This window comes from Ascidia mentula, chromosome 4 (assembly GCF_947561715.1).
Source record: "Ascidia mentula chromosome 4, kaAscMent1.1, whole genome shotgun sequence".
Lineage (NCBI taxonomy): Eukaryota > Metazoa > Chordata > Ascidiacea > Phlebobranchia > Ascidiidae > Ascidia > Ascidia mentula.
In genome coordinates, this window is record NC_138569.1 from 9,378,720 (window position 1) to 9,403,749 (window position 25,030).

At 39.1% G+C, this 25,030-nt stretch overlaps 88 non-coding genes across 88 annotated transcripts; 68 read left to right on the plus strand and 20 right to left on the minus strand.

The window, feature by feature from the left end:
• The first annotated feature begins 90 nt into the window (after positions 1–90).
• On the plus strand, positions 91–163 carry Trnav-aac (transfer RNA valine (anticodon AAC)). The gene has a single exon. It is a non-coding gene; the product is annotated as a tRNA-Val (tRNA).
• Positions 164–261: 98 nt separating this feature from the next.
• Positions 262–334, plus strand: Trnav-cac (transfer RNA valine (anticodon CAC)). Its single transcript has one exon. It is a non-coding gene; the product is annotated as a tRNA-Val (tRNA).
• Positions 335–432: 98 nt separating this feature from the next.
• Trnav-cac (transfer RNA valine (anticodon CAC)) lies at positions 433–505 on the plus strand. Its single transcript has one exon. It is a non-coding gene; the product is annotated as a tRNA-Val (tRNA).
• Positions 506–863: 358 nt separating this feature from the next.
• Positions 864–937, minus strand: Trnar-ucu (transfer RNA arginine (anticodon UCU)). Its single transcript has one exon. It is a non-coding gene; the product is annotated as a tRNA-Arg (tRNA).
• A 202-nt stretch (positions 938–1,139) lies between these two features.
• On the plus strand, positions 1,140–1,212 carry Trnav-uac (transfer RNA valine (anticodon UAC)). The gene has a single exon. It is a non-coding gene; the product is annotated as a tRNA-Val (tRNA).
• Positions 1,213–1,437: 225 nt separating this feature from the next.
• Positions 1,438–1,510, plus strand: Trnav-aac (transfer RNA valine (anticodon AAC)). Its single transcript has one exon. It is a non-coding gene; the product is annotated as a tRNA-Val (tRNA).
• Positions 1,511–1,607: 97 nt separating this feature from the next.
• On the plus strand, positions 1,608–1,680 carry Trnav-cac (transfer RNA valine (anticodon CAC)). Its single transcript has one exon. It is a non-coding gene; the product is annotated as a tRNA-Val (tRNA).
• A 97-nt stretch (positions 1,681–1,777) lies between these two features.
• Positions 1,778–1,850, plus strand: Trnav-cac (transfer RNA valine (anticodon CAC)). The gene has a single exon. It is a non-coding gene; the product is annotated as a tRNA-Val (tRNA).
• A 358-nt stretch (positions 1,851–2,208) lies between these two features.
• On the minus strand, positions 2,209–2,282 carry Trnar-ucu (transfer RNA arginine (anticodon UCU)). The gene has a single exon. It is a non-coding gene; the product is annotated as a tRNA-Arg (tRNA).
• A 202-nt stretch (positions 2,283–2,484) lies between these two features.
• Positions 2,485–2,557, plus strand: Trnav-uac (transfer RNA valine (anticodon UAC)). The gene has a single exon. It is a non-coding gene; the product is annotated as a tRNA-Val (tRNA).
• A 224-nt stretch (positions 2,558–2,781) lies between these two features.
• Positions 2,782–2,854, plus strand: Trnav-aac (transfer RNA valine (anticodon AAC)). Its single transcript has one exon. It is a non-coding gene; the product is annotated as a tRNA-Val (tRNA).
• A 97-nt stretch (positions 2,855–2,951) lies between these two features.
• Positions 2,952–3,024, plus strand: Trnav-cac (transfer RNA valine (anticodon CAC)). The gene has a single exon. It is a non-coding gene; the product is annotated as a tRNA-Val (tRNA).
• Positions 3,025–3,382: 358 nt separating this feature from the next.
• Positions 3,383–3,456, minus strand: Trnar-ucu (transfer RNA arginine (anticodon UCU)). Its single transcript has one exon. It is a non-coding gene; the product is annotated as a tRNA-Arg (tRNA).
• Positions 3,457–3,658: 202 nt separating this feature from the next.
• On the plus strand, positions 3,659–3,731 carry Trnav-uac (transfer RNA valine (anticodon UAC)). The gene has a single exon. It is a non-coding gene; the product is annotated as a tRNA-Val (tRNA).
• Positions 3,732–3,957: 226 nt separating this feature from the next.
• Positions 3,958–4,030, plus strand: Trnav-aac (transfer RNA valine (anticodon AAC)). Its single transcript has one exon. It is a non-coding gene; the product is annotated as a tRNA-Val (tRNA).
• Positions 4,031–4,127: 97 nt separating this feature from the next.
• Positions 4,128–4,200, plus strand: Trnav-cac (transfer RNA valine (anticodon CAC)). Its single transcript has one exon. It is a non-coding gene; the product is annotated as a tRNA-Val (tRNA).
• A 358-nt stretch (positions 4,201–4,558) lies between these two features.
• On the minus strand, positions 4,559–4,632 carry Trnar-ucu (transfer RNA arginine (anticodon UCU)). The gene has a single exon. It is a non-coding gene; the product is annotated as a tRNA-Arg (tRNA).
• Positions 4,633–4,834: 202 nt separating this feature from the next.
• On the plus strand, positions 4,835–4,907 carry Trnav-uac (transfer RNA valine (anticodon UAC)). The gene has a single exon. It is a non-coding gene; the product is annotated as a tRNA-Val (tRNA).
• Positions 4,908–5,132: 225 nt separating this feature from the next.
• On the plus strand, positions 5,133–5,205 carry Trnav-aac (transfer RNA valine (anticodon AAC)). Its single transcript has one exon. It is a non-coding gene; the product is annotated as a tRNA-Val (tRNA).
• A 97-nt stretch (positions 5,206–5,302) lies between these two features.
• Positions 5,303–5,375, plus strand: Trnav-cac (transfer RNA valine (anticodon CAC)). The gene has a single exon. It is a non-coding gene; the product is annotated as a tRNA-Val (tRNA).
• A 97-nt stretch (positions 5,376–5,472) lies between these two features.
• Trnav-cac (transfer RNA valine (anticodon CAC)) lies at positions 5,473–5,545 on the plus strand. The gene has a single exon. It is a non-coding gene; the product is annotated as a tRNA-Val (tRNA).
• A 358-nt stretch (positions 5,546–5,903) lies between these two features.
• Trnar-ucu (transfer RNA arginine (anticodon UCU)) lies at positions 5,904–5,977 on the minus strand. The gene has a single exon. It is a non-coding gene; the product is annotated as a tRNA-Arg (tRNA).
• A 202-nt stretch (positions 5,978–6,179) lies between these two features.
• Trnav-uac (transfer RNA valine (anticodon UAC)) lies at positions 6,180–6,252 on the plus strand. The gene has a single exon. It is a non-coding gene; the product is annotated as a tRNA-Val (tRNA).
• Positions 6,253–6,478: 226 nt separating this feature from the next.
• Positions 6,479–6,551, plus strand: Trnav-aac (transfer RNA valine (anticodon AAC)). The gene has a single exon. It is a non-coding gene; the product is annotated as a tRNA-Val (tRNA).
• Positions 6,552–6,647: 96 nt separating this feature from the next.
• Trnav-cac (transfer RNA valine (anticodon CAC)) lies at positions 6,648–6,720 on the plus strand. Its single transcript has one exon. It is a non-coding gene; the product is annotated as a tRNA-Val (tRNA).
• A 358-nt stretch (positions 6,721–7,078) lies between these two features.
• Positions 7,079–7,152, minus strand: Trnar-ucu (transfer RNA arginine (anticodon UCU)). The gene has a single exon. It is a non-coding gene; the product is annotated as a tRNA-Arg (tRNA).
• Positions 7,153–7,354: 202 nt separating this feature from the next.
• Trnav-uac (transfer RNA valine (anticodon UAC)) lies at positions 7,355–7,427 on the plus strand. Its single transcript has one exon. It is a non-coding gene; the product is annotated as a tRNA-Val (tRNA).
• Positions 7,428–7,653: 226 nt separating this feature from the next.
• Trnav-aac (transfer RNA valine (anticodon AAC)) lies at positions 7,654–7,726 on the plus strand. Its single transcript has one exon. It is a non-coding gene; the product is annotated as a tRNA-Val (tRNA).
• A 97-nt stretch (positions 7,727–7,823) lies between these two features.
• Positions 7,824–7,896, plus strand: Trnav-cac (transfer RNA valine (anticodon CAC)). The gene has a single exon. It is a non-coding gene; the product is annotated as a tRNA-Val (tRNA).
• A 358-nt stretch (positions 7,897–8,254) lies between these two features.
• Positions 8,255–8,328, minus strand: Trnar-ucu (transfer RNA arginine (anticodon UCU)). Its single transcript has one exon. It is a non-coding gene; the product is annotated as a tRNA-Arg (tRNA).
• Positions 8,329–8,530: 202 nt separating this feature from the next.
• Trnav-uac (transfer RNA valine (anticodon UAC)) lies at positions 8,531–8,603 on the plus strand. The gene has a single exon. It is a non-coding gene; the product is annotated as a tRNA-Val (tRNA).
• Positions 8,604–8,829: 226 nt separating this feature from the next.
• On the plus strand, positions 8,830–8,902 carry Trnav-aac (transfer RNA valine (anticodon AAC)). Its single transcript has one exon. It is a non-coding gene; the product is annotated as a tRNA-Val (tRNA).
• A 98-nt stretch (positions 8,903–9,000) lies between these two features.
• Trnav-cac (transfer RNA valine (anticodon CAC)) lies at positions 9,001–9,073 on the plus strand. Its single transcript has one exon. It is a non-coding gene; the product is annotated as a tRNA-Val (tRNA).
• A 358-nt stretch (positions 9,074–9,431) lies between these two features.
• Trnar-ucu (transfer RNA arginine (anticodon UCU)) lies at positions 9,432–9,505 on the minus strand. The gene has a single exon. It is a non-coding gene; the product is annotated as a tRNA-Arg (tRNA).
• Positions 9,506–9,707: 202 nt separating this feature from the next.
• Trnav-uac (transfer RNA valine (anticodon UAC)) lies at positions 9,708–9,780 on the plus strand. The gene has a single exon. It is a non-coding gene; the product is annotated as a tRNA-Val (tRNA).
• Positions 9,781–10,006: 226 nt separating this feature from the next.
• Trnav-aac (transfer RNA valine (anticodon AAC)) lies at positions 10,007–10,079 on the plus strand. Its single transcript has one exon. It is a non-coding gene; the product is annotated as a tRNA-Val (tRNA).
• A 98-nt stretch (positions 10,080–10,177) lies between these two features.
• Positions 10,178–10,250, plus strand: Trnav-cac (transfer RNA valine (anticodon CAC)). The gene has a single exon. It is a non-coding gene; the product is annotated as a tRNA-Val (tRNA).
• Positions 10,251–10,608: 358 nt separating this feature from the next.
• On the minus strand, positions 10,609–10,682 carry Trnar-ucu (transfer RNA arginine (anticodon UCU)). Its single transcript has one exon. It is a non-coding gene; the product is annotated as a tRNA-Arg (tRNA).
• Positions 10,683–10,884: 202 nt separating this feature from the next.
• Trnav-uac (transfer RNA valine (anticodon UAC)) lies at positions 10,885–10,957 on the plus strand. The gene has a single exon. It is a non-coding gene; the product is annotated as a tRNA-Val (tRNA).
• Positions 10,958–11,183: 226 nt separating this feature from the next.
• On the plus strand, positions 11,184–11,256 carry Trnav-aac (transfer RNA valine (anticodon AAC)). The gene has a single exon. It is a non-coding gene; the product is annotated as a tRNA-Val (tRNA).
• A 99-nt stretch (positions 11,257–11,355) lies between these two features.
• On the plus strand, positions 11,356–11,428 carry Trnav-cac (transfer RNA valine (anticodon CAC)). The gene has a single exon. It is a non-coding gene; the product is annotated as a tRNA-Val (tRNA).
• A 358-nt stretch (positions 11,429–11,786) lies between these two features.
• On the minus strand, positions 11,787–11,860 carry Trnar-ucu (transfer RNA arginine (anticodon UCU)). The gene has a single exon. It is a non-coding gene; the product is annotated as a tRNA-Arg (tRNA).
• A 202-nt stretch (positions 11,861–12,062) lies between these two features.
• Positions 12,063–12,135, plus strand: Trnav-uac (transfer RNA valine (anticodon UAC)). Its single transcript has one exon. It is a non-coding gene; the product is annotated as a tRNA-Val (tRNA).
• Positions 12,136–12,361: 226 nt separating this feature from the next.
• Trnav-aac (transfer RNA valine (anticodon AAC)) lies at positions 12,362–12,434 on the plus strand. Its single transcript has one exon. It is a non-coding gene; the product is annotated as a tRNA-Val (tRNA).
• Positions 12,435–12,532: 98 nt separating this feature from the next.
• Positions 12,533–12,605, plus strand: Trnav-cac (transfer RNA valine (anticodon CAC)). The gene has a single exon. It is a non-coding gene; the product is annotated as a tRNA-Val (tRNA).
• A 358-nt stretch (positions 12,606–12,963) lies between these two features.
• Positions 12,964–13,037, minus strand: Trnar-ucu (transfer RNA arginine (anticodon UCU)). Its single transcript has one exon. It is a non-coding gene; the product is annotated as a tRNA-Arg (tRNA).
• Positions 13,038–13,239: 202 nt separating this feature from the next.
• On the plus strand, positions 13,240–13,312 carry Trnav-uac (transfer RNA valine (anticodon UAC)). The gene has a single exon. It is a non-coding gene; the product is annotated as a tRNA-Val (tRNA).
• A 226-nt stretch (positions 13,313–13,538) lies between these two features.
• On the plus strand, positions 13,539–13,611 carry Trnav-aac (transfer RNA valine (anticodon AAC)). The gene has a single exon. It is a non-coding gene; the product is annotated as a tRNA-Val (tRNA).
• Positions 13,612–13,709: 98 nt separating this feature from the next.
• Trnav-cac (transfer RNA valine (anticodon CAC)) lies at positions 13,710–13,782 on the plus strand. Its single transcript has one exon. It is a non-coding gene; the product is annotated as a tRNA-Val (tRNA).
• Positions 13,783–14,140: 358 nt separating this feature from the next.
• Positions 14,141–14,214, minus strand: Trnar-ucu (transfer RNA arginine (anticodon UCU)). Its single transcript has one exon. It is a non-coding gene; the product is annotated as a tRNA-Arg (tRNA).
• Positions 14,215–14,416: 202 nt separating this feature from the next.
• Trnav-uac (transfer RNA valine (anticodon UAC)) lies at positions 14,417–14,489 on the plus strand. Its single transcript has one exon. It is a non-coding gene; the product is annotated as a tRNA-Val (tRNA).
• A 226-nt stretch (positions 14,490–14,715) lies between these two features.
• Positions 14,716–14,788, plus strand: Trnav-aac (transfer RNA valine (anticodon AAC)). Its single transcript has one exon. It is a non-coding gene; the product is annotated as a tRNA-Val (tRNA).
• A 98-nt stretch (positions 14,789–14,886) lies between these two features.
• On the plus strand, positions 14,887–14,959 carry Trnav-cac (transfer RNA valine (anticodon CAC)). The gene has a single exon. It is a non-coding gene; the product is annotated as a tRNA-Val (tRNA).
• A 358-nt stretch (positions 14,960–15,317) lies between these two features.
• On the minus strand, positions 15,318–15,391 carry Trnar-ucu (transfer RNA arginine (anticodon UCU)). Its single transcript has one exon. It is a non-coding gene; the product is annotated as a tRNA-Arg (tRNA).
• Positions 15,392–15,593: 202 nt separating this feature from the next.
• Positions 15,594–15,666, plus strand: Trnav-uac (transfer RNA valine (anticodon UAC)). The gene has a single exon. It is a non-coding gene; the product is annotated as a tRNA-Val (tRNA).
• A 226-nt stretch (positions 15,667–15,892) lies between these two features.
• Positions 15,893–15,965, plus strand: Trnav-aac (transfer RNA valine (anticodon AAC)). The gene has a single exon. It is a non-coding gene; the product is annotated as a tRNA-Val (tRNA).
• Positions 15,966–16,063: 98 nt separating this feature from the next.
• Trnav-cac (transfer RNA valine (anticodon CAC)) lies at positions 16,064–16,136 on the plus strand. The gene has a single exon. It is a non-coding gene; the product is annotated as a tRNA-Val (tRNA).
• Positions 16,137–16,494: 358 nt separating this feature from the next.
• Trnar-ucu (transfer RNA arginine (anticodon UCU)) lies at positions 16,495–16,568 on the minus strand. Its single transcript has one exon. It is a non-coding gene; the product is annotated as a tRNA-Arg (tRNA).
• A 202-nt stretch (positions 16,569–16,770) lies between these two features.
• Trnav-uac (transfer RNA valine (anticodon UAC)) lies at positions 16,771–16,843 on the plus strand. Its single transcript has one exon. It is a non-coding gene; the product is annotated as a tRNA-Val (tRNA).
• A 226-nt stretch (positions 16,844–17,069) lies between these two features.
• Trnav-aac (transfer RNA valine (anticodon AAC)) lies at positions 17,070–17,142 on the plus strand. The gene has a single exon. It is a non-coding gene; the product is annotated as a tRNA-Val (tRNA).
• Positions 17,143–17,240: 98 nt separating this feature from the next.
• On the plus strand, positions 17,241–17,313 carry Trnav-cac (transfer RNA valine (anticodon CAC)). Its single transcript has one exon. It is a non-coding gene; the product is annotated as a tRNA-Val (tRNA).
• Positions 17,314–17,671: 358 nt separating this feature from the next.
• Trnar-ucu (transfer RNA arginine (anticodon UCU)) lies at positions 17,672–17,745 on the minus strand. Its single transcript has one exon. It is a non-coding gene; the product is annotated as a tRNA-Arg (tRNA).
• Positions 17,746–17,947: 202 nt separating this feature from the next.
• Positions 17,948–18,020, plus strand: Trnav-uac (transfer RNA valine (anticodon UAC)). Its single transcript has one exon. It is a non-coding gene; the product is annotated as a tRNA-Val (tRNA).
• A 226-nt stretch (positions 18,021–18,246) lies between these two features.
• On the plus strand, positions 18,247–18,319 carry Trnav-aac (transfer RNA valine (anticodon AAC)). Its single transcript has one exon. It is a non-coding gene; the product is annotated as a tRNA-Val (tRNA).
• A 98-nt stretch (positions 18,320–18,417) lies between these two features.
• Positions 18,418–18,490, plus strand: Trnav-cac (transfer RNA valine (anticodon CAC)). The gene has a single exon. It is a non-coding gene; the product is annotated as a tRNA-Val (tRNA).
• A 358-nt stretch (positions 18,491–18,848) lies between these two features.
• On the minus strand, positions 18,849–18,922 carry Trnar-ucu (transfer RNA arginine (anticodon UCU)). The gene has a single exon. It is a non-coding gene; the product is annotated as a tRNA-Arg (tRNA).
• Positions 18,923–19,124: 202 nt separating this feature from the next.
• On the plus strand, positions 19,125–19,197 carry Trnav-uac (transfer RNA valine (anticodon UAC)). Its single transcript has one exon. It is a non-coding gene; the product is annotated as a tRNA-Val (tRNA).
• Positions 19,198–19,423: 226 nt separating this feature from the next.
• Positions 19,424–19,496, plus strand: Trnav-aac (transfer RNA valine (anticodon AAC)). The gene has a single exon. It is a non-coding gene; the product is annotated as a tRNA-Val (tRNA).
• Positions 19,497–19,594: 98 nt separating this feature from the next.
• Positions 19,595–19,667, plus strand: Trnav-cac (transfer RNA valine (anticodon CAC)). The gene has a single exon. It is a non-coding gene; the product is annotated as a tRNA-Val (tRNA).
• A 226-nt stretch (positions 19,668–19,893) lies between these two features.
• On the plus strand, positions 19,894–19,966 carry Trnav-aac (transfer RNA valine (anticodon AAC)). Its single transcript has one exon. It is a non-coding gene; the product is annotated as a tRNA-Val (tRNA).
• Positions 19,967–20,063: 97 nt separating this feature from the next.
• On the plus strand, positions 20,064–20,136 carry Trnav-cac (transfer RNA valine (anticodon CAC)). Its single transcript has one exon. It is a non-coding gene; the product is annotated as a tRNA-Val (tRNA).
• A 358-nt stretch (positions 20,137–20,494) lies between these two features.
• On the minus strand, positions 20,495–20,568 carry Trnar-ucu (transfer RNA arginine (anticodon UCU)). The gene has a single exon. It is a non-coding gene; the product is annotated as a tRNA-Arg (tRNA).
• Positions 20,569–20,770: 202 nt separating this feature from the next.
• Trnav-uac (transfer RNA valine (anticodon UAC)) lies at positions 20,771–20,843 on the plus strand. Its single transcript has one exon. It is a non-coding gene; the product is annotated as a tRNA-Val (tRNA).
• Positions 20,844–21,069: 226 nt separating this feature from the next.
• Trnav-aac (transfer RNA valine (anticodon AAC)) lies at positions 21,070–21,142 on the plus strand. Its single transcript has one exon. It is a non-coding gene; the product is annotated as a tRNA-Val (tRNA).
• Positions 21,143–21,240: 98 nt separating this feature from the next.
• On the plus strand, positions 21,241–21,313 carry Trnav-cac (transfer RNA valine (anticodon CAC)). Its single transcript has one exon. It is a non-coding gene; the product is annotated as a tRNA-Val (tRNA).
• Positions 21,314–21,539: 226 nt separating this feature from the next.
• Positions 21,540–21,612, plus strand: Trnav-aac (transfer RNA valine (anticodon AAC)). Its single transcript has one exon. It is a non-coding gene; the product is annotated as a tRNA-Val (tRNA).
• Positions 21,613–21,709: 97 nt separating this feature from the next.
• Trnam-cau (transfer RNA methionine (anticodon CAU)) lies at positions 21,710–21,782 on the plus strand. The gene has a single exon. It is a non-coding gene; the product is annotated as a tRNA-Met (tRNA).
• Positions 21,783–22,140: 358 nt separating this feature from the next.
• Trnar-ucu (transfer RNA arginine (anticodon UCU)) lies at positions 22,141–22,214 on the minus strand. The gene has a single exon. It is a non-coding gene; the product is annotated as a tRNA-Arg (tRNA).
• Positions 22,215–22,416: 202 nt separating this feature from the next.
• Trnav-aac (transfer RNA valine (anticodon AAC)) lies at positions 22,417–22,489 on the plus strand. The gene has a single exon. It is a non-coding gene; the product is annotated as a tRNA-Val (tRNA).
• Positions 22,490–22,587: 98 nt separating this feature from the next.
• On the plus strand, positions 22,588–22,660 carry Trnav-cac (transfer RNA valine (anticodon CAC)). Its single transcript has one exon. It is a non-coding gene; the product is annotated as a tRNA-Val (tRNA).
• Positions 22,661–23,018: 358 nt separating this feature from the next.
• Positions 23,019–23,092, minus strand: Trnar-ucu (transfer RNA arginine (anticodon UCU)). Its single transcript has one exon. It is a non-coding gene; the product is annotated as a tRNA-Arg (tRNA).
• Positions 23,093–23,294: 202 nt separating this feature from the next.
• Trnav-uac (transfer RNA valine (anticodon UAC)) lies at positions 23,295–23,367 on the plus strand. Its single transcript has one exon. It is a non-coding gene; the product is annotated as a tRNA-Val (tRNA).
• A 226-nt stretch (positions 23,368–23,593) lies between these two features.
• Trnav-aac (transfer RNA valine (anticodon AAC)) lies at positions 23,594–23,666 on the plus strand. Its single transcript has one exon. It is a non-coding gene; the product is annotated as a tRNA-Val (tRNA).
• A 97-nt stretch (positions 23,667–23,763) lies between these two features.
• On the plus strand, positions 23,764–23,836 carry Trnav-cac (transfer RNA valine (anticodon CAC)). The gene has a single exon. It is a non-coding gene; the product is annotated as a tRNA-Val (tRNA).
• Positions 23,837–24,194: 358 nt separating this feature from the next.
• Positions 24,195–24,268, minus strand: Trnar-ucu (transfer RNA arginine (anticodon UCU)). The gene has a single exon. It is a non-coding gene; the product is annotated as a tRNA-Arg (tRNA).
• A 202-nt stretch (positions 24,269–24,470) lies between these two features.
• Positions 24,471–24,543, plus strand: Trnav-uac (transfer RNA valine (anticodon UAC)). The gene has a single exon. It is a non-coding gene; the product is annotated as a tRNA-Val (tRNA).
• Positions 24,544–24,769: 226 nt separating this feature from the next.
• Trnav-aac (transfer RNA valine (anticodon AAC)) lies at positions 24,770–24,842 on the plus strand. Its single transcript has one exon. It is a non-coding gene; the product is annotated as a tRNA-Val (tRNA).
• Positions 24,843–24,940: 98 nt separating this feature from the next.
• On the plus strand, positions 24,941–25,013 carry Trnav-cac (transfer RNA valine (anticodon CAC)). The gene has a single exon. It is a non-coding gene; the product is annotated as a tRNA-Val (tRNA).
• Positions 25,014–25,030: the final 17 nt, after the last annotated feature.

Here is a 25,030-nt window from a genome sequence, read left to right on the forward strand (position 1 = left end):
CAAGGACAACAACCGATTTCATGTCGGAATCGCTTGTGGGAACTCACAAAAAATGGAGACATTGATTGTAATCCTCTCAAACAAGCGCTTGTTTCCGTAGTGTAGTGGTTATCACGTTCGCCTAACACGCGAAAGGTCCCCAGTTCGAGCCTGGGCGGAAACATTCTTCTTTTTTTTTGGATTATGTGCAAAATATCTTTGTAAAAAACTTCTATACGACATTAAGATATTACGTTGATGCTCCCAAGCGTTAGAACAGTTGTTTCTGTAGTGTAGTGGTTATCACGTTCGCCTCACACGCGAAAGGTCCTCAGTTCGAGCCTGGGCGGAAACATTCTTCTTTTTTTTTGGATTATGTGTAAAATATCTTTGTAAAAAACTTCTATACGACATTAAGATATTACGTTGATGCTCCCAAGCGTGAGAACAGTTGTTTCTGTAGTGTAGTGGTTATCACGTTCGCCTCACACGCGAAATGTCCTCAGTTCGAACCTGGGAAGAAACAATGCTTTATATTTTAATTTATTTTCTGACCTGTTGAACATCTCACAAAACCTCGGCCCGATGCTGTTGTTTTAAACTGTCTCGTTCTAGGCGATTTCGATGTTTAATGCAAGTTTGGCAATTCAATGTTACATAAAAACTTTTACCTATTTCAATATTGGTTGCTAAAGAGGAATGTTTTCGTATTTTTCATTAGACTTGTCAAATTATTTGATGACAACCTTCAAGCTTGAAGCACTTGTTTCCGTATTTAGTGGATGTCAAGTTCACCTAACACGCGAAAGGGTCCCAGTTCGAGCCTGTGCGAAAATGTTTTTCCTTTGCACTTGATCACAAATGACACCGCAAAAAGATAAGTCCATCTCTGCCGGGACTCGAACCCGGAACCTCTGGATTAGAAGTCCAGCGCGCTAATCCATTGCGCCACAGAGACTTACAACTACCTAGAATCACAATATCAATAAAATAACTACCACTTCTCCTTACGATACTATTTACATGCCACAACCTGGTGCAGGTCTTTTGCCGAAAGGAGCGCTTGCCACATTTTGCCCTCGTTTTATTCATTATACAAAAATATGTTTTGCAAATCTATATCGTCCATGATTCCAAGCATTATGAAAGGAAAAACAGATGTTTCTGTAGTGTAGTGGTTATCACGTTCGCTTTACACGCGAAAGTTCCCCAGTTCGATCCTGGGCAGAAACAATCCTTAACTTTATCTTTCTGGATTTGTTATCTTTTAAAATCGTGCAATATATTCTGTTTTACAAAGTCGTTTTGTATAGTATCGCATATACTTTTTTTTGTTCAAATACAAGTCTTGTTTTCTCAATACAAGGACAACAACCGATTTCATGTCGGAATCGCTTGTAACAACTCACATAAAATGGAGACATTAATACTGATTGCAATCCTCTCAAACATGCGCTTGTTTCCGTAGTGTAGTGGTTATCACGTTCGCCTAACACGCGAAAGGTCCCCAGTTCGAGGCTGGGCGGAAACATTCTTCTTTTTTTTTGGATTAGTGTAAAATATCTTTGTGAAAAACTTCTATACGACATTAAGATATTATGTTGATGCTCCCAAGCGTTAGAACAGTTGTTTCTGTAGTGTAGTGGTTATCACGTTCGCCTCACACGCGAAAGGTCCTCAGTTCGAGCCTGGGCGGAAACATTCTTCTTTTTTTTTGGATTAGTGTAAAATATCTTTGTAAAAAACTTCTATACGACATTAAGATATTACGATGATGCTCCCAAGCGTTAGAACAGTTGTTTCTGTAGTGTAGTGGTTATCACGTTCGCCTCACACGCGAAAGGTCCTCAGTTCGAACCTGGGCAGAAACAATGCTTCATATTTTAATTTATTTTCTGACCTGCTGAACATCTCACAAAACCTCGGCCCGATGCTGTTGTTTTAAACTGTCTCGTTCTAGGCGATTTCGATGTTTAATGCAAGTTTGGCAATTCAATGTTACATAAAAACTTTTAACTATTTCAATATTGGTTGCTAAAGAGGAATGTTTTCGTATTTTTCATTAGACTTGTCAAATTATTTGATGACAATCTTCAAGCGTGAAGCACTTGTTTCCGTATTTAGTGGATGTCAAGTTCACCTAACACGCGAAAGGGTCCCAGTTCGAGCCTGTGCGAAAATGTTTTTCCTTTGCACTTGATCACAAATGACACCGCAAAAAGATAAGCCCATCCCTGCCAGGACTCGAACCCGGAACCTCTGGATTAGAAGTCCAGCGCGCTAATCCATTGCGCCACAGAGACTTGCAACTACCTAGAATCACAATATCAATAAAATAACAACCACTTCTCCTTAGGATACTATTTACATGCCACAACCTGATACAGGTCTTTTGTCGAAAGGAGCGCTTGCCACATTTTGCCCTCGTTTTATTCATTATACAAAAATATGTTTTGCAAATCTATATCGTCAATGATTCCAAGCATTATGAAAGGAAAAACAGATGTTTCTGTAGTGTAGTGGTTATCACGTTCGCTTTACACGCGAAAGGTCCCCAGTTCGATCCTGGGCAGAAACAATCCTTAACTTTATCTTTCTAGATTTGTTATCTTTTAAAATCGTGCAATATCTTCTGCTTTACAAAGTCGTTTTGTATAGTATCGCATATACATTTTCTTTTCAAATACAAGTCTTGTTTTCTCAATACAAGGACAACAACCGATTTCATGTCGGAATCGCTTGTAGCAACTCACATAAAATGGAGACATTGATACTGATTGCAATCCTCTCAAACATGCGCTTGTTTCCGTAGTGTAGTGGTTATCACGTTCGCCTAACACGCGAAAGGTCCCCAGTTCGAGCCTGGGCGGAAACACTCATTTTTTTTTTGGATTATGTGTAAAATATCTTTGTGAAAAACTTCTATACGACATTAAGATATTACGATGATGCTCCCAAGCGTTAGAACAGTTGTTTCTGTAGTGTAGTGGTTATCACGTTCGCCTCACACGCGAAAGGTCCTCAGTTCGAACCTGGGCAGAAACAATGCTTCATATTTTAATTTATTTTCTGACCTGCTGAACATCTCACAAAACCTCGGCCCGATGCTGTTGTTTTAAACTGTCTCGTTCTAGGCGATTTCGATGTTTAATGCAAGTTTGGCAATTCAATGTTACATAAAAACTTTTAACTATTTCAATATTGGTTGCTAAAGAGGAATGTTTTCGTATTTTTCATTAGACTTGTCAAATTATTTGATGACAATCTTCAAGCGTGAAGCACTTGTTTCCGTATTTAGTGGATGTCAAGTTCACCTAACACGCGAAAGGGTCCCAGTTCGAGCCTGTGCGAAAATGTTTTTCCTTTCCACTTGATCACAAATGACACCGCAAAAAGATAAGCCCATCCCTGCCGGGACTCGAACCCGGAACCTCTGGATTAGAAGTTCAGCGCGCTAATCCATTGCGCCACAGAGACTTGCAACTACCTAGAATCACAATATCAATAAAATAACAACCACTTCTCCTTAGGATACTATTTACATGCCACAACCTGATACAGGTCTTTTGTCGAAAGGAGCGCTTGCCACATTTTGCCCTCGTTTTATTCATTATACAAAAATAAGTTTTGCAAATCTATATCGTCAATGATTCCAAGCATTATGAAAGGAAAAACAGATGTTTCTGTAGTGTTGTGGTTATCACGTTCGCTTTACACGCGAAAGGTCCCCAGTTCGATCCTGGGCAGAAACAATCCTTGACTTTATCTTTCTAGATTTGTTATCTTTTAAAATCGTGCAATATCTTCTGTTTTACAAAGTCGTTTTGTATAGTATCGCATATACTTTTTTTCTGTTCAAATACAAGTCTTGTTTTCTCAATACAAGGACAACAACCGATTTCATGTCGGAATCGCTTGTAGCAACTCACATCAAATGGAGACATTGATACTGATTGCAATCCTCTCAAACATGCGCTTGTTTCCGTAGTGTAGTGGTTATCACGTTCGCCTAACACGCGAAAGGTCCCCAGTTCGAGCCTGGGCGGAAACATTCTTCTTTTTTTTGGATTATGTGTAAAATATCTTTGTAAAAAACTTCTATACGACATTAAGATATTACGATGATGCTCCCAAGCGTTAGAACAGTTGTTTCTGTAGTGTAGTGGTTATCACGTTCGCCTCACACGCGAAAGGTCCTCAGTTCGAACCTGGGCAGAAACAATGCTTCATATTTTAATTTATTTTCTGACCTGCTGAACATCTCACAAAACCTCGGCCCGATGCTGTTGTTTTAAACTGTCTCGTTCTAGGCGATTTCGATGTTTAATGCAAGTTTGGCAATTCAATGTTACATAAAAACTTTTACCTATTTCAATATTGGTTGCTAAAGAGGAATGTTTTCGTATTTTTCATTAGACTTGTCAAATTATTTGATGACAACCTTCAAGCTTGAAGCACTTGTTTCCGTATTTAGTGGATGTCAAGTTCACCTAACACGCGAAAGGGTCCCAGTTCGAGCCTGTGCGAAAATGTTTTTCCTTTGCACTTGATCACAAATGACACCGCAAAAAGATAAGTCCATCTCTGCCGGGACTCGAACCCGGAACCTCTGGATTAGAAGTCCAGCGCGCTAATCCATTGCGCCACAGAGACTTACAACTACCTAGAATCACAATATCAATAAAATAACTACCACTTCTCCTTACGATACTATTTACATGCCACAACCTGGTGCAGGTCTTTTGCCGAAAGGAGCGCTTGCCACATTTTGTTCTCGTTTTATTCATTATACAAAAATATGTTTTGCAAATCTATATCGTCCATGATTCCAAGCATTATGAAAGGAAAAACAGATGTTTCTGTAGTGTAGTGGTTATCACGTTCGCTTTACACGCGAAAGTTCCCCAGTTCGATCCTGGGCAGAAACAATCCTTAACTTTATCTTTCTGGATTTGTTATCTTTTAAAATCGTGCAATATATTCTGTTTTACAAAGTCGTTTTGTATAGTATCGCATATACTTTTTTTTGTTCAAATACAAGTCTTGTTTTCTCAATACAAGGACAACAACCGATTTCATGTCGGAATCGCTTGTAACAACTCACATAAAATGGAGACATTAATACTGATTGCAATCCTCTCAAACATGCGCTTGTTTCCGTAGTGTAGTGGTTATCACGTTCGCCTAACACGCGAAAGGTCCCCAGTTCGAGGCTGGGCGGAAACATTCTTCTTTTTTTTTGGATTAGTGTAAAATATCTTTGTGAAAAACTTCTATACGACATTAAGATATTATGTTGATGCTCCCAAGCGTTAGAACAGTTGTTTCTGTAGTGTAGTGGTTATCACGTTCGCCTCACACGCGAAAGGTCCTCAGTTCGAGCCTGGGCGGAAACATTCTTCTTTTTTTTTGGATTAGTGTAAAATATCTTTGTAAAAAACTTCTATACGACATTAAGATATTACGATGATGCTCCCAAGCGTTAGAACAGTTGTTTCTGTAGTGTAGTGGTTATCACGTTCGCCTCACACGCGAAAGGTCCTCAGTTCGAACCTGGGCAGAAACAATGCTTCATATTTTAATTTATTTTCTGACCTGCTGAACATCTCACAAAACCTCGGCCCGATGCTGTTGTTTTAAACTGTCTCGTTCTAGGCGATTTCGATGTTTAATGCAAGTTTGGCAATTCAATGTTACATAAAAACTTTTAACTATTTCAATATTGGTTGCTAAAGAGGAATGTTTTCGTATTTTTCATTAGACTTGTCAAATTATTTGATGACAATCTTCAAGCGTGAAGCACTTGTTTCCGTATTTAGTGGATGTCAAGTTCACCTAACACGCGAAAGGGTCCCAGTTCGAGCCTGTGCGAAAATGTTTTTCCTTTGCACTTGATCACAAATGACACCGCAAAAAGATAAGCCCATCCCTGCCAGGACTCGAACCCGGAACCTCTGGATTAGAAGTCCAGCGCGCTAATCCATTGCGCCACAGAGACTTGCAACTACCTAGAATCACAATATCAATAAAATAACAACCACTTCTCCTTAGGATACTATTTACATGCCACAACCTGATACAGGTCTTTTGTCGAAAGGAGCGCTTGCCACATTTTGCCCTCGTTTTATTCATTATACAAAAATATGTTTTGCAAATCTATATCGTCAATGATTCCAAGCATTATGAAAGGAAAAACAGATGTTTCTGTAGTGTAGTGGTTATCACGTTCGCTTTACACGCGAAAGGTCCCCAGTTCGATCCTGGGCAGAAACAATCCTTAACTTTATCTTTCTAGATTTGTTATCTTTTAAAATCGTGCAATATCTTCTGCTTTACAAAGTCGTTTTGTATAGTATCGCATATACTTTTTTTCTTTTCAAATACAAGTCTTGTTTTCTCAATACAAGGACAACAACCGATTTCATGTCGGAATCGCTTGTAGCAACTCACATAAAATGGAGACATTGATACTGATTGCAATCCTCTCAAACATGCGCTTGTTTCCGTAGTGTAGTGGTTATCACGTTCGCCTAACACGCGAAAGGTCCCCAGTTCGAGCCTGGGCGGAAACACTCATTTTTTTTTGGATTATGTGTAAAATATCTTTGTAAAAAACTTCTATACGACATTAAGATATTACGATGATGCTCCCAAGCGTTAGAACAGTTGTTTCTGTAGTGTAGTGGTTATCACGTTCGCCTCACACGCGAAAGGTCCTCAGTTCGAACCTGGGCAGAAACAATGCTTCATATTTTAATTTATTTTCTGACCTGCTGAACATCTCACAAAACCTCGGCCCGATGCTGTTGTTTTAAACTGTCTCGTTCTAGGCGATTTCGATGTTTAATGCAAGTTTGGCAATTCAATGTTACATAAAAACTTTTAACTATTTCAATATTGGTTGCTAAAGAGGAATGTTTTCGTATTTTTCATTAGACTTGTCAAATTATTTGATGACAATCTTCAAGCGTGAAGCACTTGTTTCCGTATTTAGTGGATGTCAAGTTCACCTAACACGCGAAAGGGTCCCAGTTCGAGCCTGTGCGAAAATGTTTTTCCTTTCCACTTGATCACAAATGACACCGCAAAAAGATAAGCCCATCCCTGCCGGGACTCGAACCCGGAACCTCTGGATTAGAAGTTCAGCGCGCTAATCCATTGCGCCACAGAGACTTGCAACTACCTAGAATCACAATATCAATAAAATAACAACCACTTCTCCTTAGGATACTATTTACATGCCACAACCTGATACAGGTCTTTTGTCGAAAGGAGCGCTTGCCACATTTTGCCCTCGTTTTATTCATTATACAAAAATATGTTTTGCAAATCTATATCGTCAATGATTCCAAGCATTATGAAAGGAAAAACAGATGTTTCTGTAGTGTAGTGGTTATCACGTTCGCTTTACACGCGAAAGGTCCCCAGTTCGATCCTGGGCAGAAACAATCCTTAACTTTATCTTTCTAGATTTGTTATCTTTTGAAATCGTGCAATATCTTCTGCTTTACAAAGTCGTTTTGTATAGTATCGCATATACTTTTTTTCTGTTCAAATACAAGTCTTGTTTTCTCAATACAAGGAAAACAACCGATTTCATGTCGGAATCGCTTGTAGCAACTCACATAAAATGGAGACATTGATACTGATTGCAATCCTCTCAAACATGCGCTTGTGTCCGTAGTGTAGTGGTTATCACGTTCGCCTAACACGCGAAAGGTCCCCAGTTCGAGCCTGGGCGGAAACATTCTTCTTTTTTTTTGGATTAGTGTAAAATATCTTTGTAAAAAACTTCTATACGACATTAAGATATTACGATGATGCTCCCAAGCGTTAGAACAGTTGTTTCTGTAGTGTAGTGGTTATCACGTTCGCCTCACACGCGAAAGGTCCTCAGTTCGAACCTGGGCAGAAACAATGCTTCATATTTTAATTTATTTTCTGACCTGCTGAACATCTCACAAAACCTCGGCCCGATGCTGTTGTTTTAAACTGTTTCGTTCTAGGCGATTTCGATGTTTAATGCAAGTTTGGCAATTCAATGTTACATAAAAACTTTTAACTATTTCAATATTGGTTGCTAAAGAGGAATGTTTTCGTAATTTTCATTAGACTTGTCAAATTATTTGATGACAATCTTCAAGCGTGAAGCACTTGTTTCCGTATTTAGTGGATGTCAAGTTCACCTAACACGCGAAAGGGTCCCAGTTCGAGCCTGTGCGAAAATGTTTTTCCTTTGCACTTGATCACAAATGACACCGCAAAAAGATAAGTCCATCCCTGCCGGGACTCGAACCCGGAACCTCTGGATTAGAAGTCCAGCGCGCTAATCCATTGCGCCACAGAGACTTGCAACTACCTAGAATCACAATATCAATAAAATAACAACCACTTCTCCTTAGGATACTATTTACATGCCACAACCTGGTACAGGTCTTTTGTTGAATGGAACGCTTGCCACATTTTGCCCTCGTTTTATTCATTATACAAAAATATGTTTTGCAAATCTATATCGTCAATGATTCCTAGCATTATGAAAGGAAAAACAGATGTTTCTGTAGTGTAGTGGTTATCACGTTCGCTTTACACGCGAAAGGTCCCCAGTTCGATCCTGGGCAGAAACAATCCTTAACTTTATCTTTCTAGATTTGTTATCTTTTAAAATCGTGCAATATCTTCTGCTTTACAAAGTCGTTTTGTATAGTATCGCGTATACTTTTTTTCTGTTCAAATACAAGTCTTGTTTTCTCAATACAAGGACAACAACCGATTTCATGTCGGAATCGCTTGTAGCAACTCACATAAAATGGAGACATTGATACTGATTGCAATCCTCTCAAACATGCGCTTGTTTCCGTAGTGTAGTGGTTATCACGTTCGCCTAACACGCGAAAGGTCCCCAGTTCGAGCCTGGGCGGAAACATTCTTCCTTTTTTTTGGATTATGTGTAAAATATCTTTGTAAAAAACTTCTATACGACATTAAGATATTACGATGATGCTCCCAAGCGTTAGAACAGTTGTTTCTGTAGTGTAGTGGTTATCACGTTCGCCTCACACGCGAAAGGTCCTCAGTTCGAACCTGGGCAGAAACAATGCTTCATATTTTAATTTATTTTCTGACCTGCTGAACATCTCACAAAACCTCGGCCCGATGCTGTTGTTTTAAACTGTCTCGTTCTAGGCGATTTCGATGTTTAATGCAAGTTTGGCAATTCAATGTTACATAAAAACTTTTAACTATTTCAATATTGGTTGCTAAAGAGTAATGTTTTCGTATTTTTCATTAGACTTGTCAAATTATTTGATGACAATCTTCAAGCGTGAAGCACTTGTTTCCGTATTTAGTGGATGTCAAGTTCACCTAACACGCGAAAGGGTCCCAGTTCGAGCCTGTGCGAAAATGTTTTTCCTTTGCACTTGATCACAAATGACACCGCAAAAAGATAAGCCCATCCCTGCCGGGACTCGAACCCGGAACCTCTGGATTAGAAGTCCAGCGCGCTAATCCATTGCGCCACAGAGACTTACAACTACCTAGAATCACAATATCAATAAAATAACAACCACTTCTCCTTAGGATACTATTTACATGCCACAACCTGGTACAGGTCTTTTGTCGAAAGGAACGCTTGCCACATTTTGCCCTCGTTTTATTCATTATACACAAATATGTTTTGCAAATCTTTATCGTCAATGATTCCAAGCATTATGAAAGGAAAAACATATGTTTCTGTAGTGTAGTGGTTATCACGTTCGCTTTACACGCGAAAGGTCCCCAGTTCGATCCTGGGCAGAAACAATCCTTAACTTTATCTTTCTAGATTTGTTATCTTTTAAAATCGTGCAATATCTTCTGCTTTACAAAGTCGTTTTGTACAGTATAGCATATACTTTTTTTCTGTTCAAATACAAGTCTTGTTTTCTCAATACAAGGACAACAACCGATTTCATGTCGGAATCGCTTGTAGCAACTCACATAAAATGGAGACATTGATACTGATTGCAATCCTCTCAAACATGCGCTTGTTTCCGTAGTGTAGTGGTTATCACGTTCGCCTAACACGCGAAAGGTCCCCAGTTCGAGCCTGGGCGGAAACATTCTTCTTTTTTTTTGGATTATGTGTAAAATATCTTTGTAAAAAACTTCTATACGACATTAAGATATTACGATGATGCTCCCAAGCGTTAGAACAGTTGTTTCTGTAGTGTAGTGGTTATCACGTTCGCCTCACACGCGACAGGTCCTCAGTTCGAACCTGGGCAGAAACAATGCTTCATATTTTAATTTATTTTCTGACCTGCTGAACATCTCACAAAACCTCGGCCCGATGCTGTTGTTTTAAACTGTCTCGTTCTGGGCGATTTCGATGTTTAATGCAAGTTTGGCAATTCAATGTTACATAAAAACTTTTAACTATTTCAATATTGGTTGCTAAAGAGGAATGTTTTCGTATTTTTCATTAGACTTGTCAAATTATTTGATGACAATCTTCAAGCGTGAAGCACTTGTTTCCGTATTTAGTGGATGTCAAGTTCACCTAACACGCGAAAGGGTCCCAGTTCGAGCCTGTGCGAAAATGTTTTTCCTTTGCACTTGATCACAAATGACACCGCAAAAAGATAAGCCCATCCCTGCCGGGACTCGAACCCGGAACCTCTGGATTAGAAGTCCAGCGCGCTAATCCATTGCGCCACAGAGACTTATTACTACCTAGAATCACAATATCAATAAAATAACAACCACTTCTCCTTAGGATACTATTTACATGCCACAACCTGGTACAGGTCTTTTGTCGAAAGGAACGCTTGCCACATTTTGCCCTCGTTTTATTCATTATACAAAAATATGTTTTGCAAATCTATATCGTCAATGATTCCAAGCATTATGAAAGGAAAAACAGATGTTTCTGTAGTGTAGTGGTTATCACGTTCGCTTTACACGCGAAAGGTCCCCAGTTCGATCCTGGGCAGAAACAAACCTTAACTTTATCTTTCTAGATTTGTTATCTTTTAAAATCGTGCAATATCTTCTGCTTTACAAAGTCGTTTTGTATAGTATCGCATATACTTTTTTTCTGTTCAAATACAAGTCTTGTTTTCTCAATACAAGGACAACAACCGATTTCATGTCGGAATCGCTTGTAGCAACTCACATAAAATGGAGACATTGATACTGATTGCAATCCTCTCAAACATGCGCTTGTTTCCGTAGTGTAGTGGTTATCACGTTCGCCTAACACGCGAAAGGTCCCCAGTTCGAGCCTGGGCGGAAACATTCTTCTTTTTTTTTTGGATTATGTGTAAAATATCTTTGTAAAAAACTTCTATACGGCATTAAGATATTACGATGATGCTCCCAAGCGTTAGAACAGTTGTTTCTGTAGTGTAGTGGTTATCACGTTCGCCTCACACGCGAAAGGTCCTCAGTTCGAACCTGGGCAGAAACAATGCTTCATATTTTAATTTATTTTCTGACCTGCTGAACATCTCACAAAACCTCGGCCCGATGCTGTTGTTTTAAACTGTCTCGTTCTAGGCGATTTCGATGTTTAATGCAAGTTTGGCAATTCAATGTTACATAAAAACTTTTAACTATTTCAATATTGGTTGCTAAAGAGTAATGTTTTCGTATTTTTCATTAGACTTGTCAAATTATTTGATGACAATCTTCAAGCGTGAAGCACTTGTTTCCGTATTTAGTGGATGTCAAGTTCACCTAACACGCGAAAGGGTCCCAGTTCGAGCCTGTGCGAAAATGTTTTTCCTTTGCACTTGATCACAAATGACACCGCAAAAAGATAAGCCCATCCCTGCCGGGACTCGAATCCGGAACCTCTGGATTAGAAGTCCAGCGCGCTAATCCATTGCGCCACAGAGACTTACAACTACCTAGAATCACAATATCAATAAAATAACAACCACTTCTCCTTAGGATACTATTTACATGCCACAACCTGGTACAGGTCTTTTGTCGAAAGGAACGCTTGCCACATTTTGCCCTCGTTTTATTCATTATACACAAATATGTTTTGCAAATCTTTATCGTCAATGATTCCAAGCATTATGAAAGGAAAAACATATGTTTCTGTAGTGTAGTGGTTATCACGTTCGCTTTACACGCGAAAGGTCCCCAGTTCGATCCTGGGCAGAAACAATCCTTAACTTTATCTTTCTAGATTTGTTATCTTATAAAATCGTGCAATATCTTCTGCTTTACAAAGTCGTTTTGTACAGTATCGCATATACTTTTTTTCTGTTCAAATACAAGTCTTGTTTTCTCAATACAAGGACAACAACCGATTTCATGTCGGAATTGCTTGTAGCAACTCACATAAAATGGAGACATTGATACTGATTGCAATCCTCTCAAACATGCGCTTGTTTCCGTAGTGTAGTGGTTATCACGTTCGCCTAACACGCGAAAGGTCCCCAGTTCGAGCCTGGGCGGAAACATTCTTCTTTTTTTTTGGATTATGTGTAAAATATCTTTGTAAAAAACTTCTATACGACATTAAGATATTACGATGATGCTCCCAAGCGTTAGAACAGTTGTTTCTGTAGTGTAGTGGTTATCACGTTCGCCTCACACGCGAAAGGTCCTCAGTTCGAACCTGGGCAGAAACAATGCTTCATATTTTAATTTATTTTCTGACCTGCTGAACATCTCACAAAACCTCGGCCCGATGCTGTTGTTTTAAACTGTCTCGTTCTAGGCGATTTCGATGTTTAATGCAAGTTTGGCAATTCAATGTTACATAAAAACTTTTAACTATTTCAATATTGGTTGCTAAAGAGGAATGTTTTCGTATTTTTCATTAGACTTGTCAAATTATTTGATGACAATCTTCAAGCGTGAAGCACTTGTTTCCGTATTTAGTGGATGTCAAGTTCACCTAACACGCGAAAGGGTCCCAGTTCGAGCCTGTGCGAAAATGTTTTTCCTTTGCACTTGATCACAAATGACACCGCAAAAAGATAAGCCCATCCCTGCCGGGACTCGAACCCGGAACCTCTGGATTAGAAGTCCAGCGCGCTAATCCATTGCGCCACAGAGACTTACAACTACCTAGAATCACAATATCAATAAAATAACAACCACTTCTCCTTAGGATACTATTTACATGCCACAACCTGGTACAGGTCTTTTGTCGAAAGGAACGCTTGCCACATTTTGCCCTCGTTTTATTCATTATACAAAAATATGTTTTGCAAAACTTTATCGTCAATGATTCCAAGCATTATGAAAGGAAAAACATATGTTTCTGTAGTGTAGTGGTTATCACGTTCGCTTTACACGCGAAAGGTCCCCAGTTCGATCCTGGGCAGAAACAATCTTTAACTTTATCTTTCTAGATTTGTTATCTTTTAAAATCGTGCAATATCTTCTGCTTTACAAAGTCGTTTTGTATAGTATCGCATATACTTTTTTTCTGTTCAAATACAAGTCTTGTTTTCTCAATACAAGGACAACAACCGATTTCATGTCGGAATCGCTTGTAGCAACTCACATAAAATGGAGACATTGATACTGATTGCAATCCTCTCAAACATGCGCTTGTTTCCGTAGTGTAGTGGTTATCACGTTCGTCTAACACGCGAAAGGTCCCCAGTTCGAGCCTGGGCGGAAACATTCTTCTTTTTTTTTGGATTATGTGTAAAATATCTTTGTAAAAAACTTCTATACGACATTAAGATATTACGATGATGCTCCCAAGCGTTAGAACAGTTGTTTCTGTAGTGTAGTGGTTATCACGTTCGCCTCACACGCGACAGGTCCTCAGTTCGAACCTGGGCAGAAACAATGCTTCATATTTTAATTTATTTTCTGACCTGCTGAACATCTCACAAAACCTCGGCCCGATGCTGTTGTTTTAAACTGTCTCGTTCTGGGCGATTTCGATGTTTAATGCAAGTTTGGCAATTCAATGTTACATAAAAACTTTTAACTATTTCAATATTGGTTGCTAAAGAGTAATGTTTTCGTATTTTTCATTAGACTTGTCAAATTATTTGATGACAATCTTCAAGCGTGAAGCACTTGTTTCCGTATTTAGTGGATGTCAAGTTCACCTAACACGCGAAAGGGTCCCAGTTCGAGCCTGTGCGAAAATGTTTTTCCTTTGCACTTGATCACAAATGACACCGCAAAAAGATAAGCCCATCCCTGCCGGGACTCGAACCCGGAACCTCTGGATTAGAAGTCCAGCGCGCTAATCCATTGCGCCACAGAGACTTATAACTACCTAGAATCACAATATCAATAAAATAACAACCACTTCTCCTTAGGATACTATTTACATGCCACAACCTGGTACAGGTCTTTTGTCGAAAGGAACGCTTGCCACATTTTGCCCTCGTTTTATTCATTATACAAAAATATGTTTTGCAAATCTATATCGTCAATGATTCCAAGCATTATGAAAGGAAAAACAGATGTTTCTGTAGTGTAGTGGTTATCACGTTCGCTTTACACGCGAAAGGTCCCCAGTTCGATCCTGGGCAGAAACAATCCTTAACTTTATCTTTCTAGATTTGTTATCTTTTAAAATCGTGCAATATCTTCTGATTTACAAAGTCGTTTTGTATAGTATCGCATATACTTTTTTTCTGTTCAAATACAAGTCTTGTTTTCTCAATACAAGGACAACAACCGATTTCATGTCGGAATCGCTTGTAGCAACTCACATAAAATGGAGACATTGATACTGATTGCAATCCTCTCAAACATGCGCTTGTTTCCGTAGTGTAGTGGTTATCACGTTCGCCTAACACGCGAAAGGTCCCCAGTTCGAGCCTGGGCGGAAACATTCTTCTTTTTTTTTGGATTATGTGTAAAATATCTTTGTAAAAAACTTCTATACGACATTAAGATATTACGATGATGCTCCCAAGCGTTAGAACAGTTGTTTCTGTAGTGTAGTGGTTATCACGTTCGCCTCACACGCGAAAGGTCCTCAGTTCGAACCTGGGCAGAAACAATGCTTCATATTTTAATTTATTTTCTGACCTGCTGAACATCTCACAAAACCTCGGCCCGATGCTGTTGTTTTAAACTGTCTCGTTCTTGGCGATTTCGATGTTTAATGCAAGTTTGGCAATTCAATGTTACATAAAAACTTTTAACTATTTCAATATTGGTTGCTAAAGAGGAATGTTTTCGTATTTTTCATTAGACTTGTCAAATTATTTGATGACAATCTTCAAGCGTGAAGCACTTGTTTCCGTATTTAGTGGATGTCAAGTTCACCTAACACGCGAAAGGGTCCCAGTTCGAGCTTGTGCGAAAATGTTTTTCCTTTGCACTTGATCACAAATGACACCGCAAAAAGATAAGCCCATCCCTGCCGGGACTCGAACCCGGAACCTCTGGATTAGAAGTCCAGCGCGCTAATCCATTGCGCCACAGAGACTTACAACTACCTAGAATCACAATATCAATAAAATAACAACCACTTCTCCTTAGGATACTATTTACATGCCACAACCTGGAACAGGTCTTTTGTCGAAAGGAACGCTTGCCACATTTTGCCCTCGTTTTATTCATTATACACAAATATGTTTTGCAAATCTTTATCGTCAATGATTCCAAGCATTATGAAAGGAAAAACATTTGTTTCTGTAGTGTAGTGGTTATCACGTTCGCTTTACACGCGAAAGGTCCCCAGTTCGATCCTGGGCAGAAACAATCCTTAACTTTATCTTTCTAGATTTGTTATCTTTTAAAATCGTGCAATATCTTCTGCTTTACAAAGTCGTTTTGTATAGTATCGCATATACTTTTTTTCTGTTCAAATACAAGTCTTGTTTTCTCAATACAAGGACAACAACCGATTTCATGTCGGAATCGCTTGTAGCAACTCACATAAAATGGAGACATTGATACTGATTGCAATCCTCTCAAACATGCGCTTGTTTCCGTAGTGTAGTGGTTATCACGTTCGCCTAACACGCGAAAGGTCCCCAGTTCGAGCCTGGGCGGAAACATTCTTCTTTTTTTTTGGATTACGTGTAAAATATCTTTGTAAAAAACTTCTATACGACATTAAGATATTACGATGATGCTCCCAAGCGTTAGAACAGTTGTTTCTGTAGTGTAGTGGTTATCACGTTCGCCTCACACGCGACAGGTCCTCAGTTCGAACCTGGGCAGAAACAATGCTTCATATTTTAATTTATTTTCTGACCTGCTGAACATCTCACAAAACCTCGGCCCGATGCTGTTGTTTTAAACTGTCTCGTTCTAGGCGATTTCGATGTTTAATGCAAGTTTGGCAATTCAATGTTACATAAAAACTTTTAACTATTTCAATATTGGTTGCTAAAGAGGAATGTTTTCGTATTTTTCATTAGACTTGTCAAATTATTTGATGACAATCTTCAAGCGTGAAGCACTTGTTTCCGTATTTAGTGGATGTCAAGTTCACCTAACACGCGAAAGGGTCCCAGTTCGAGCCTGTGCGAAAATGTTTTTCCTTTGCACTTGATCACAAATGACACCGCAAAAAGATAAGCCCATCCCTGCCGGGACTCGAACCCGGAACCTCTGGATTAGAAGTCCAGCGCGCTAATCCATTGCGCCACAGAGACTTGCAACTAACGAGAATCACAATATCAATAAAATAACAACCACTTCTCCTTAGGATACTATTTACATGCCACAACCTGGTACAGGTCTTTTGTCGAAAGGAACGCTTGCCACATTTTGCCCTCGTTTTATTCATTATACAAAAATATGTTTTGCAAATCTATATCGTCAATGATTCCAAGCATTATGAAAGGAAAAACAGATGTTTCTGTAGTGTAGTGGTTATCACGTTCGCTTTACACGCGAAAGGTCCCCAGTTCGATCCTGGGCAGAAACAATCCTTAACTTTATCTTTCTAGATTTGTTATCTTTTAAAATCGTGTAATATCTTCTGATTTACAAAGTCGTTTTGTATAGTATCGCATATACTTTTTTTCTGTTCAAATACAAGTCTTGTTTTCTCAATACAAGGACAACAACCGATTTCATGTCGGAATCGCTTGTAGCAACTCACATAAAATGGAGACATTGATACTGATTGCAATCCTCTCAAACATGCGCTTGTTTCCGTAGTGTAGTGGTTACCACGTTCGCCTAACACGCGAAAGGTCCCCAGTTCGAGCCTGGGCGGAAACATTCTTCTTTTTTTTTGGATTATGTGTAAAATATCTTTGTAAAAAACTTCTATACGACATTAAGATATTACGATGATGCTCCCAAGCGTTAGAACAGTTGTTTCTGTAGTGTAGTGGTTATCACGTTCGCCTCACACGCGAAAGGTCCTCAGTTCGAACCTGGGCAGAAACAATGCTTCATATTTTAATTTATTTTCTGACCTGCTGAACATCTCACAAAACCTCGGCCCGAAGCTGTTGTTTTAAACTGTCTCGTTCTGGGCGATTTCGATGTTTAATGCAAGTTTGGCAATTCAATGTTACATAAAAACTTTTAACTATTTCAATATTGGTTGCTAAAGAGGAATGTTTTCGTATTTTTCATTAGATTTGTCAAATTATTTGATAACAATCTTCATGCGTGAAGCACTTGTTTCCGTATTTAGTGGATGTCAAGTTCACCTAACACGCGAAAGGGTCCCAGTTCGAGCCTGTGCGAAAATGTTTTTCCTTTGCACTTGATCACAAATGACACAGCAAAAAGATAAGTCCATCCCTGCCGGGACTCGAACCCGGAACCTCTGGATTAGAAGTCCAGCGCGCTAATCCATTGCGCCACAGAGACTTACAACTACCTAGAATCACAATATCAATAAAATAATAACCACTTCTCCTTAGGATACAATTTACATGCCACAACCTGGTACAGGTCTTTTGTCGAAAGGAGCGCTTGCCACATTTTGCCCTCGTTTTATTCATTATACAAAAATATGTTTTGCAAATCTATATCGTCAATGATTCCAAGCATTATGAAAGGAAAAACAGATGTTTCTGTAGTGTAGTGGTTATCACGTTCGCTTTACACGCGAAAGGTCCCCAGTTCGATCCTGGGCAGAAACAATCCTTAACTTTATCTTTCTAGATTTGTTATCTTTTAAAATCGTGCAATATCTTCTGCTTTACAAAGTCGTTTTGTATAGTATCGCATATACTTTTTTTCTGTTCAAATACAAGTCTTGTTTTCTCAATACAAGGACAACAACCGATTTCATGTCGGAATCGCTTGTAGCAACTCACATAAAATGGAGACATTGATACTGATTGCAATCCTCTCAAACATGCGCTTGTTTCCGTAGTGTAGTGGTTATCTCGTTCGCCTAACACGCGAAAGGTCCCCAGTTCGAGCCTGGGCGGAAACATTCTTCTTTTTTTTTGGATTATGTGTAAAATATCTTTGTAAAAAACTTCTATACGACATTAAGATATTACGATGATGCTCCCAAGCATTAGAACAGTTGTTTCTGTAGTGTAGTGGTTATCACGTTCGCCTCACACGCGAAAGGTCCTCAGTTCGAACCTGGGCAGAAACAATGCTTCATATTTTAATTTATTTTCTGACCTGCTGAACATCTCACAAAACCTCGGCCCGATGCTGTTGTTTTAAACTGTCTCGTTCTAGGCGATTTCGATGTTTAATGCAAGTTTGGCAATTCAATGTTACATAAAAACTTTTAACTATTTCAATATTGGTTGCTAAAGAGGAATGTTTTCGTATTTTTCATTAGACTTGTCAAATTATTTGATGACAATCTTCAAGCGTGAAGCACTTGTTTCCGTATTTAGTGGATGTCAAGTTCACCTAACACGCGAAAGGTTCCCAGTTCGAGCCTGTGCGAAAATGTTTTTCCTTTGCACTTGATCACAAATGACACCGCAAAAAGATAAGCCCATCCCTGCCGGGACTCGAACCCGGAACCTCGGGATTAGAAGTCCAGCGCGCTAATCCATTGCGCCACAGAGACTTACAACTACCTAGAATCACAATATCAATAAAATAACAACCACTTCTCCTTAGGATACTATTTACATGCCACAACCTGGTACAGGTCTTTTGTCGAAAGGAACGCTTGCCACATTTTGCCCTCGTTTTATTCATTATACAAAAATATGTTTTGCAAATCTATATCGTCAATGATTCCAAGCATTATGAAAGGAAAAACAGATGTTTCTGTAGTGTAGTGGTTATCACGTTCGCTTTACACGCGAAAGGTCCCCAGTTCGATCCTGAGCAGAAACAATCCTTAACTTTATCTTTCTAGATTTGTTATCTTTTAAAATCGTGCAATATCTTCTGCTGTACAAAGTCGTTTTGTATAGTATCGCATATACTTTTTTTCTGTTCAAATACAAGTCTTGTTTTCTCAATACAAGGGCAACAACCGATTTCATGTCGGAATCTCTTGTTACAACTCACATAAAATGGGGACATTGATACTGATTGCAATCCTCTCAAACATGCGCTTGTTTCTGCAGTGTAGTGGTTATCACGTTCGCCTAACACGCGAAAGGTCCGCAGTTCGAGCCTGGGCGGAAACATTCTTCTTTTTTTTTTCGATTATGTGTAAAATATCTTTGTAAAAAACTTCTATACGACATTAAGATATTACGTTGATGCTCCCAGCGTTCGAACAGTTGTTTCTGTAGTGTAGTGGTTATCACGTTCGCCTCACACGCGACAGGTCCTCAGTTCGAACCTGGGCAGAAACAATCCTTAACTTTATCTTTCTAGATTTGTTATCTTTTAAAATCGTGCAATATCTTCTGCTTTACAAAGTCGTTTTGTATAGTATCGCATATACTTTTTTTCTGTTCAAATACAAGTCTTGTTTTCTCAATACAAGGACAACAACCGATTTCATGTCGGAATCGCTTGTAGCAACTCACATAAAATGGAGACATTGATACTGATAGCAATCCTCTCAAACTTGCGCTTGTTTCCGTAGTGTAGTGGTTATCACGTTCCCCTAACACGCGAAACGTCCCCAGTTCGAGCCTGGGCGGAAACATTCTTCTTTTTTTTGGATTATGTGTAAAATATCTTTGTAAAAAACTTCTATACGACATTAAGATATTACGATGATGCTCCCAAGCGTTAGAACAGTTGTTTCTGTAGTGTAGTGGTTATCACGTTCGCCTCACACGCGAAAGGTCCTCAGTTCGAACCTGGGCAGAAACAAAGCTTCATATTCTAATTTATTTTCTGACCTGCTGAACATCTCACAAAACCTCGGCCCGATGCTGTTGTTTTAAACTGTCTCGTTCTAGGCGATTTCGATGTTTAATGCAAGTTTGGCAATTCAATGTTACATAAAAAATTTTAACTATTTCAATATTGGTTGCTAAAGAGGAATGTTTTCGTATTTTTCATTAGATTTGTCAAATTATTTGATGACAATCTTCATGCGTGAAGCACTTGTTTCCGTATTTAGTGGATGTCAAGTTCACCTAACACGCGAAAGGGTCCCAGTTCGAGCCTGTGCGAAAATGTTTTTCCTTTGCACTTGATCACAAATGACACCGCAAAAAGATAAGTCCATCCCTGCCGGGACTCGAACCCGGAACCTCTGGATTAGAAGTCCAGCGCGCTAATCCATTGCGCCACAGAGACTTACAACTACCTAGAATCACAATATCAATAAAATAACAACCACTTCTCCTTAGGATACTATTTACATGCCACAACCTGGTACAGGTCTTTTGTCGAAAGGAGCGCTTGCCACATTTTGCCCTCGTTTTATTCATTATGCAAAAATATGTTTTGCAAATCTATATCGTCAATGATTCCAAGCATTATGAAAGGAAAAACAGATGTTTCTGTAGTGTAGTGGTTATCACGTTCGCTTTACACGCGAAAGGTCCCCAGTTCGATCCTGGGCAGAAACAATCCTTAACTTTATCTTTCTAGATTTGTTATCTTTTAAAATCGTGCAATATCTTCTGCTGTACAAAGTCGTTTTGTATAGTATCGCATATACTTTTTTTCTGTTCAAATACAAGTCTTGTTTTCTCAATACAAGGGCAACAACCGATTTCATGTCGGAATCTCTTGTTACAACTCACATAAAATGGGGACATTGATACTGATTGCAATCCTCTCAAACATGCGCTTGTTTCCGCAGTGTAGTGGTTATCACGTTCGCCTAACACGCGAAAGGTCCCCAGTTCGAGCCTGGGCGGAAACATTCTTCTTTTTTTTTTCGATTATGTGTAAAATATCTTTGTAAAAAACTTCTATACGACATTAAGATATTACGTTGATGCTCCCAGCGTTCGAACAGTTGTTTCTGTAGTGTAGTGGTTATCACGTTCGCCTCACACGCGACAGGTCCTCAGTTCGAACCTGGGCAGAAACAATCCTTAACTTTATCTTTCTAGATTTGTTATCTTTTAAAATCGTGCAATATCTTCTGCTTTACAAAGTCGTTTTGTATAGTATCGCATATACTTTTTTTCTGTTCAAATACAAGTCTTGTTTTCTCAATACAAGGACAACAACCGATTTCATGTCGGAATCGCTTGTAGCAACTCACATAAAATGGAGACATTGATACTGATAGCAATCCTCTCAAACTTGCGCTTGTTTCCGTAGTGTAGTGGTTATCACGTTCGCCTAACACGCGAAAGGTCCCCAGTTCGAGCCTGGGCGGAAACATTCTTCTTTTTTTTGGATTATGTGTAAAATATCTTTGTAAAAAACTTCTATACGACATTAAGATATTACGATGATGCTCCCAAGCGTTAGAACAGTTGTTTCTGTAGTGTAGTGGTTATCACGTTCGCCTCATACGCGAAAGGTCCTCAGTTCGAACCTGGGCAGAAACAATGCTTCATATTTTAATTTATTTTCTGACCTGCTGAACATCTCACAAAACCTCGGCCCGATGCTGTTGTTTTAAACTGTCTCGTTCTGGGCGATTTCGATGTTTAATGCAAGTTTGGCAATTCAATGTTACATAAAAACTTTTAACTATTTCAATATTGGTTGCTAAAGAGGAATGTTTTCGTATTTTTCATTAGATTTGTCAAATTATTTCATGACAATCTTCATGCGTGAAGCACTTGTTTCCGTATTTAGTGGATGTCAAGTTCACCTAACACGCGAAAGGGTCCCAGTTCGAGCCTGTGCGAAAATGTTTTTCCTTTGCACTTGATCACAAATGACACCGCAAAAAGATAAGCCCATCCCTGCCGGGACTCGAACCCGGAACCTCTGGATTAGAAGTCCAGCGCGCTAATCCATTGCGCCACAGAGACTTACAACTACCTAGAATCACCATATCAATAAAATAACAACCACTTCTCCTTAGGATACTATTTACATGCCACAACCTGGTACAGGTCTTTTGTCGAAAGGAACGCTTGCCACATTTTGCCCTCGTTTTATTCATTATACAAAAATATGTTTTGCAAAACTTTATCGTCAATGATTCCAAGCATTATGAAAGGAAAAACATAGGTTTCTGTAGTGTAGTGGTTATCACGTTCGCCTAACACGCGAAAGGTCCCCAGTTCGAGCCTGGGCGGAAACATTCTTCTTTTTTTTTGGATTATGTGTAAAATATCTTTGTAAAAAACTTCTATACGACATTAAGATATTACGATGATGCTCCCAAGCGTTAGAACAGTTGTTTCTGTAGTGTAGTGGTTATCACGTTCGCCTCACACGCGAAAGGTCCTCAGTTCGAACCTGGGCAGAAACAATGCTTCATATTTTAATTTATTTTCTGACCTGCTGAACATCTCACAAAACCTCGGCCCGATGCTGTTGTTTTAAACTGTCTCGTTCTAGGCGATTTCGATGTTTAATGCAAGTTTGGCAATTCAATGTTACATAAAAACTTTTAACTATTTCAATATTGGTTGCTAAAGAGGAATGTTTTCGTATTTTTCATTAGACTTGTCAAATTATTTGATGACAATCTTCAAGCGTGAAGCACTTGTTTCCGTATTTAGTGGATGTCAAGTTCACCTAACACGCGAAAGGGTCCCAGTTCGAGCCTGTGCGAAAATGTTTTTCCTTTGCACTTGATCACAAATGACACCGCAAAAAGATAAGCCCATCCCTGCCGGGACTCGAACCCGGAACCTCTGGATTAGAAGTCCAGCGCGCTAATCCATTGCGCCACAGAGACTTACAACTACCTAGAATCACAATATCAATAAAATAACAACCACTTCTCCTTAGGATACTATTTACATGCCACAACCTGGTACAGGTCTTTTGTCGAAAGGAACGCTTGCCACATTTTGCCCTCGTTTTATTCATTATACAAAAATATGTTTTGCAAAACTTTATCGTCAATGATTCCAAGCATTATGAAAGGAAAAACATAGGTTTCTGTAGTGTAGTGGTTATCACGTTCGCTTTACACGCGAAAGGTCCCCAGTTCGATCCTGGGCAGAAACAATCCTTAACTTTATCTTTCTAGATTTGTTATCTTTTAAAATCGTGCAATATCTTCTGCTTTACAAAGTCGTTTTGTATAGTATCGCATATACTTTTTTTCTGTTCAAATACAAGTCTTGTTTTCTCAATACAAGGACAACAACCGATTTCATGTCGGAATCGCTTGTAGCAACTCACATAAAATGGAGACATTGATACTGATTGCAATCCTCTCAAACGTGCGCTTGTTTCCGTAGTGTAGTGGTTATTACGTTCGCCTAACACGCGAAAGGTCCCCAGTTCGAGCCTGGGCGGAAACATTCTTCTTTTTTTTTGGATTATGTGTAAAATATCTTTGTAAAATCTTCTATACGACATTAAGATATTACGATGATGCTCCCAAGCGTTAGAACAGTTGTTTCTGTAGTGTAGTGGTTATCACGTTCGCCTCACACGCGAAAGGTCCTCAGTTCGAACCTGGGCAGAAACAATGCTTCATATTTTGATTTATTTTCTGACCTGCTGAACATCTCACAAAACCTCGGCCCGATGCTGTTGTTTTAAACTGTCTCGTTCTGGGCGATTTCGATGTTTAGTGCAAGTTTGGCAATTCAATGTTACATAAAAACTTTTAACTATTTCAATATTGGTTGCTAAAGAGGAATGTTTTCGTATTTTTCATTAGACTTGTCAAATTATTTGATGACAATCTTCAAGCGTGAAGCACTTGTTTCCGTATTTAGTGGATGTCAAGTTCACCTAACACGCGAAAGGGTCCCAGTTCGAGCCTGTGCGAAAATGTTTTTCCTTTGCACTTGATCACAAATGACACCGCAAAAAGATAAGCCCATCCCTGCCGGGACTCGAACCCGGAACCTCTGGATTAGAAGTCCAGCGCGCTAATCCATTGCGCCACAGAGACTTACAACTACCTAGAATCACAATATCAATAAAATAACAACCACTTCTCCTTAGGATACTATTTACATGCCACAACCTGGTACAGGTCTTTTGTCGAAAGGAACGCTTGCCACATTTTGCCCTCGTTTTATTCATTATACAAAAATATGTTTTGCAAAACTTTATCGTCAATGATTCCAAGCATTATGAAAGGAAAAACATAGGTTTCTGTAGTGTAGTGGTTATCACGTTCGCTTTACACGCGAAAGGTCCCCAGTTCGATCCTGGGCAGAAACAATCCTTAACTTTATCTTTCTAGATTTGTTATCTTTTAAAATCGTGCAATATCTTCTGCTTTACAAAGTCGTTTTTTATAGTATCGCATATACTTTTTTTCTGTTCAAATACAAGTCTTGTTTTCTCAATACAAGGACAACAACCGATTTCATGTCGGAATCGCTTGTAGCAACTCACATAAAATGGAGACATTGATACTGATTGCAATCCTCTCAAACGTGCGCTTGTTTCCGTAGTGTAGTGGTTATTACGTTCGCCTAACACGCGAAAGGTCCCCAGTTCGAGCCTGGGCGGAAACATTCTTCTTTTTCTTTGGATTATGTGTAAAATATCTTTGTAAAAAACTTCTATACGACATTAAGATATTACGATGATGCTCCCAAGCGTTAGAACAGTTGTTTCTGTAGTGTAGTGGTTATCACGTTCGCCTCACACGCGAAAGGTCCTCAGTTCGAACCTGGGCAGAAACAATGCTTCATATTTTAAT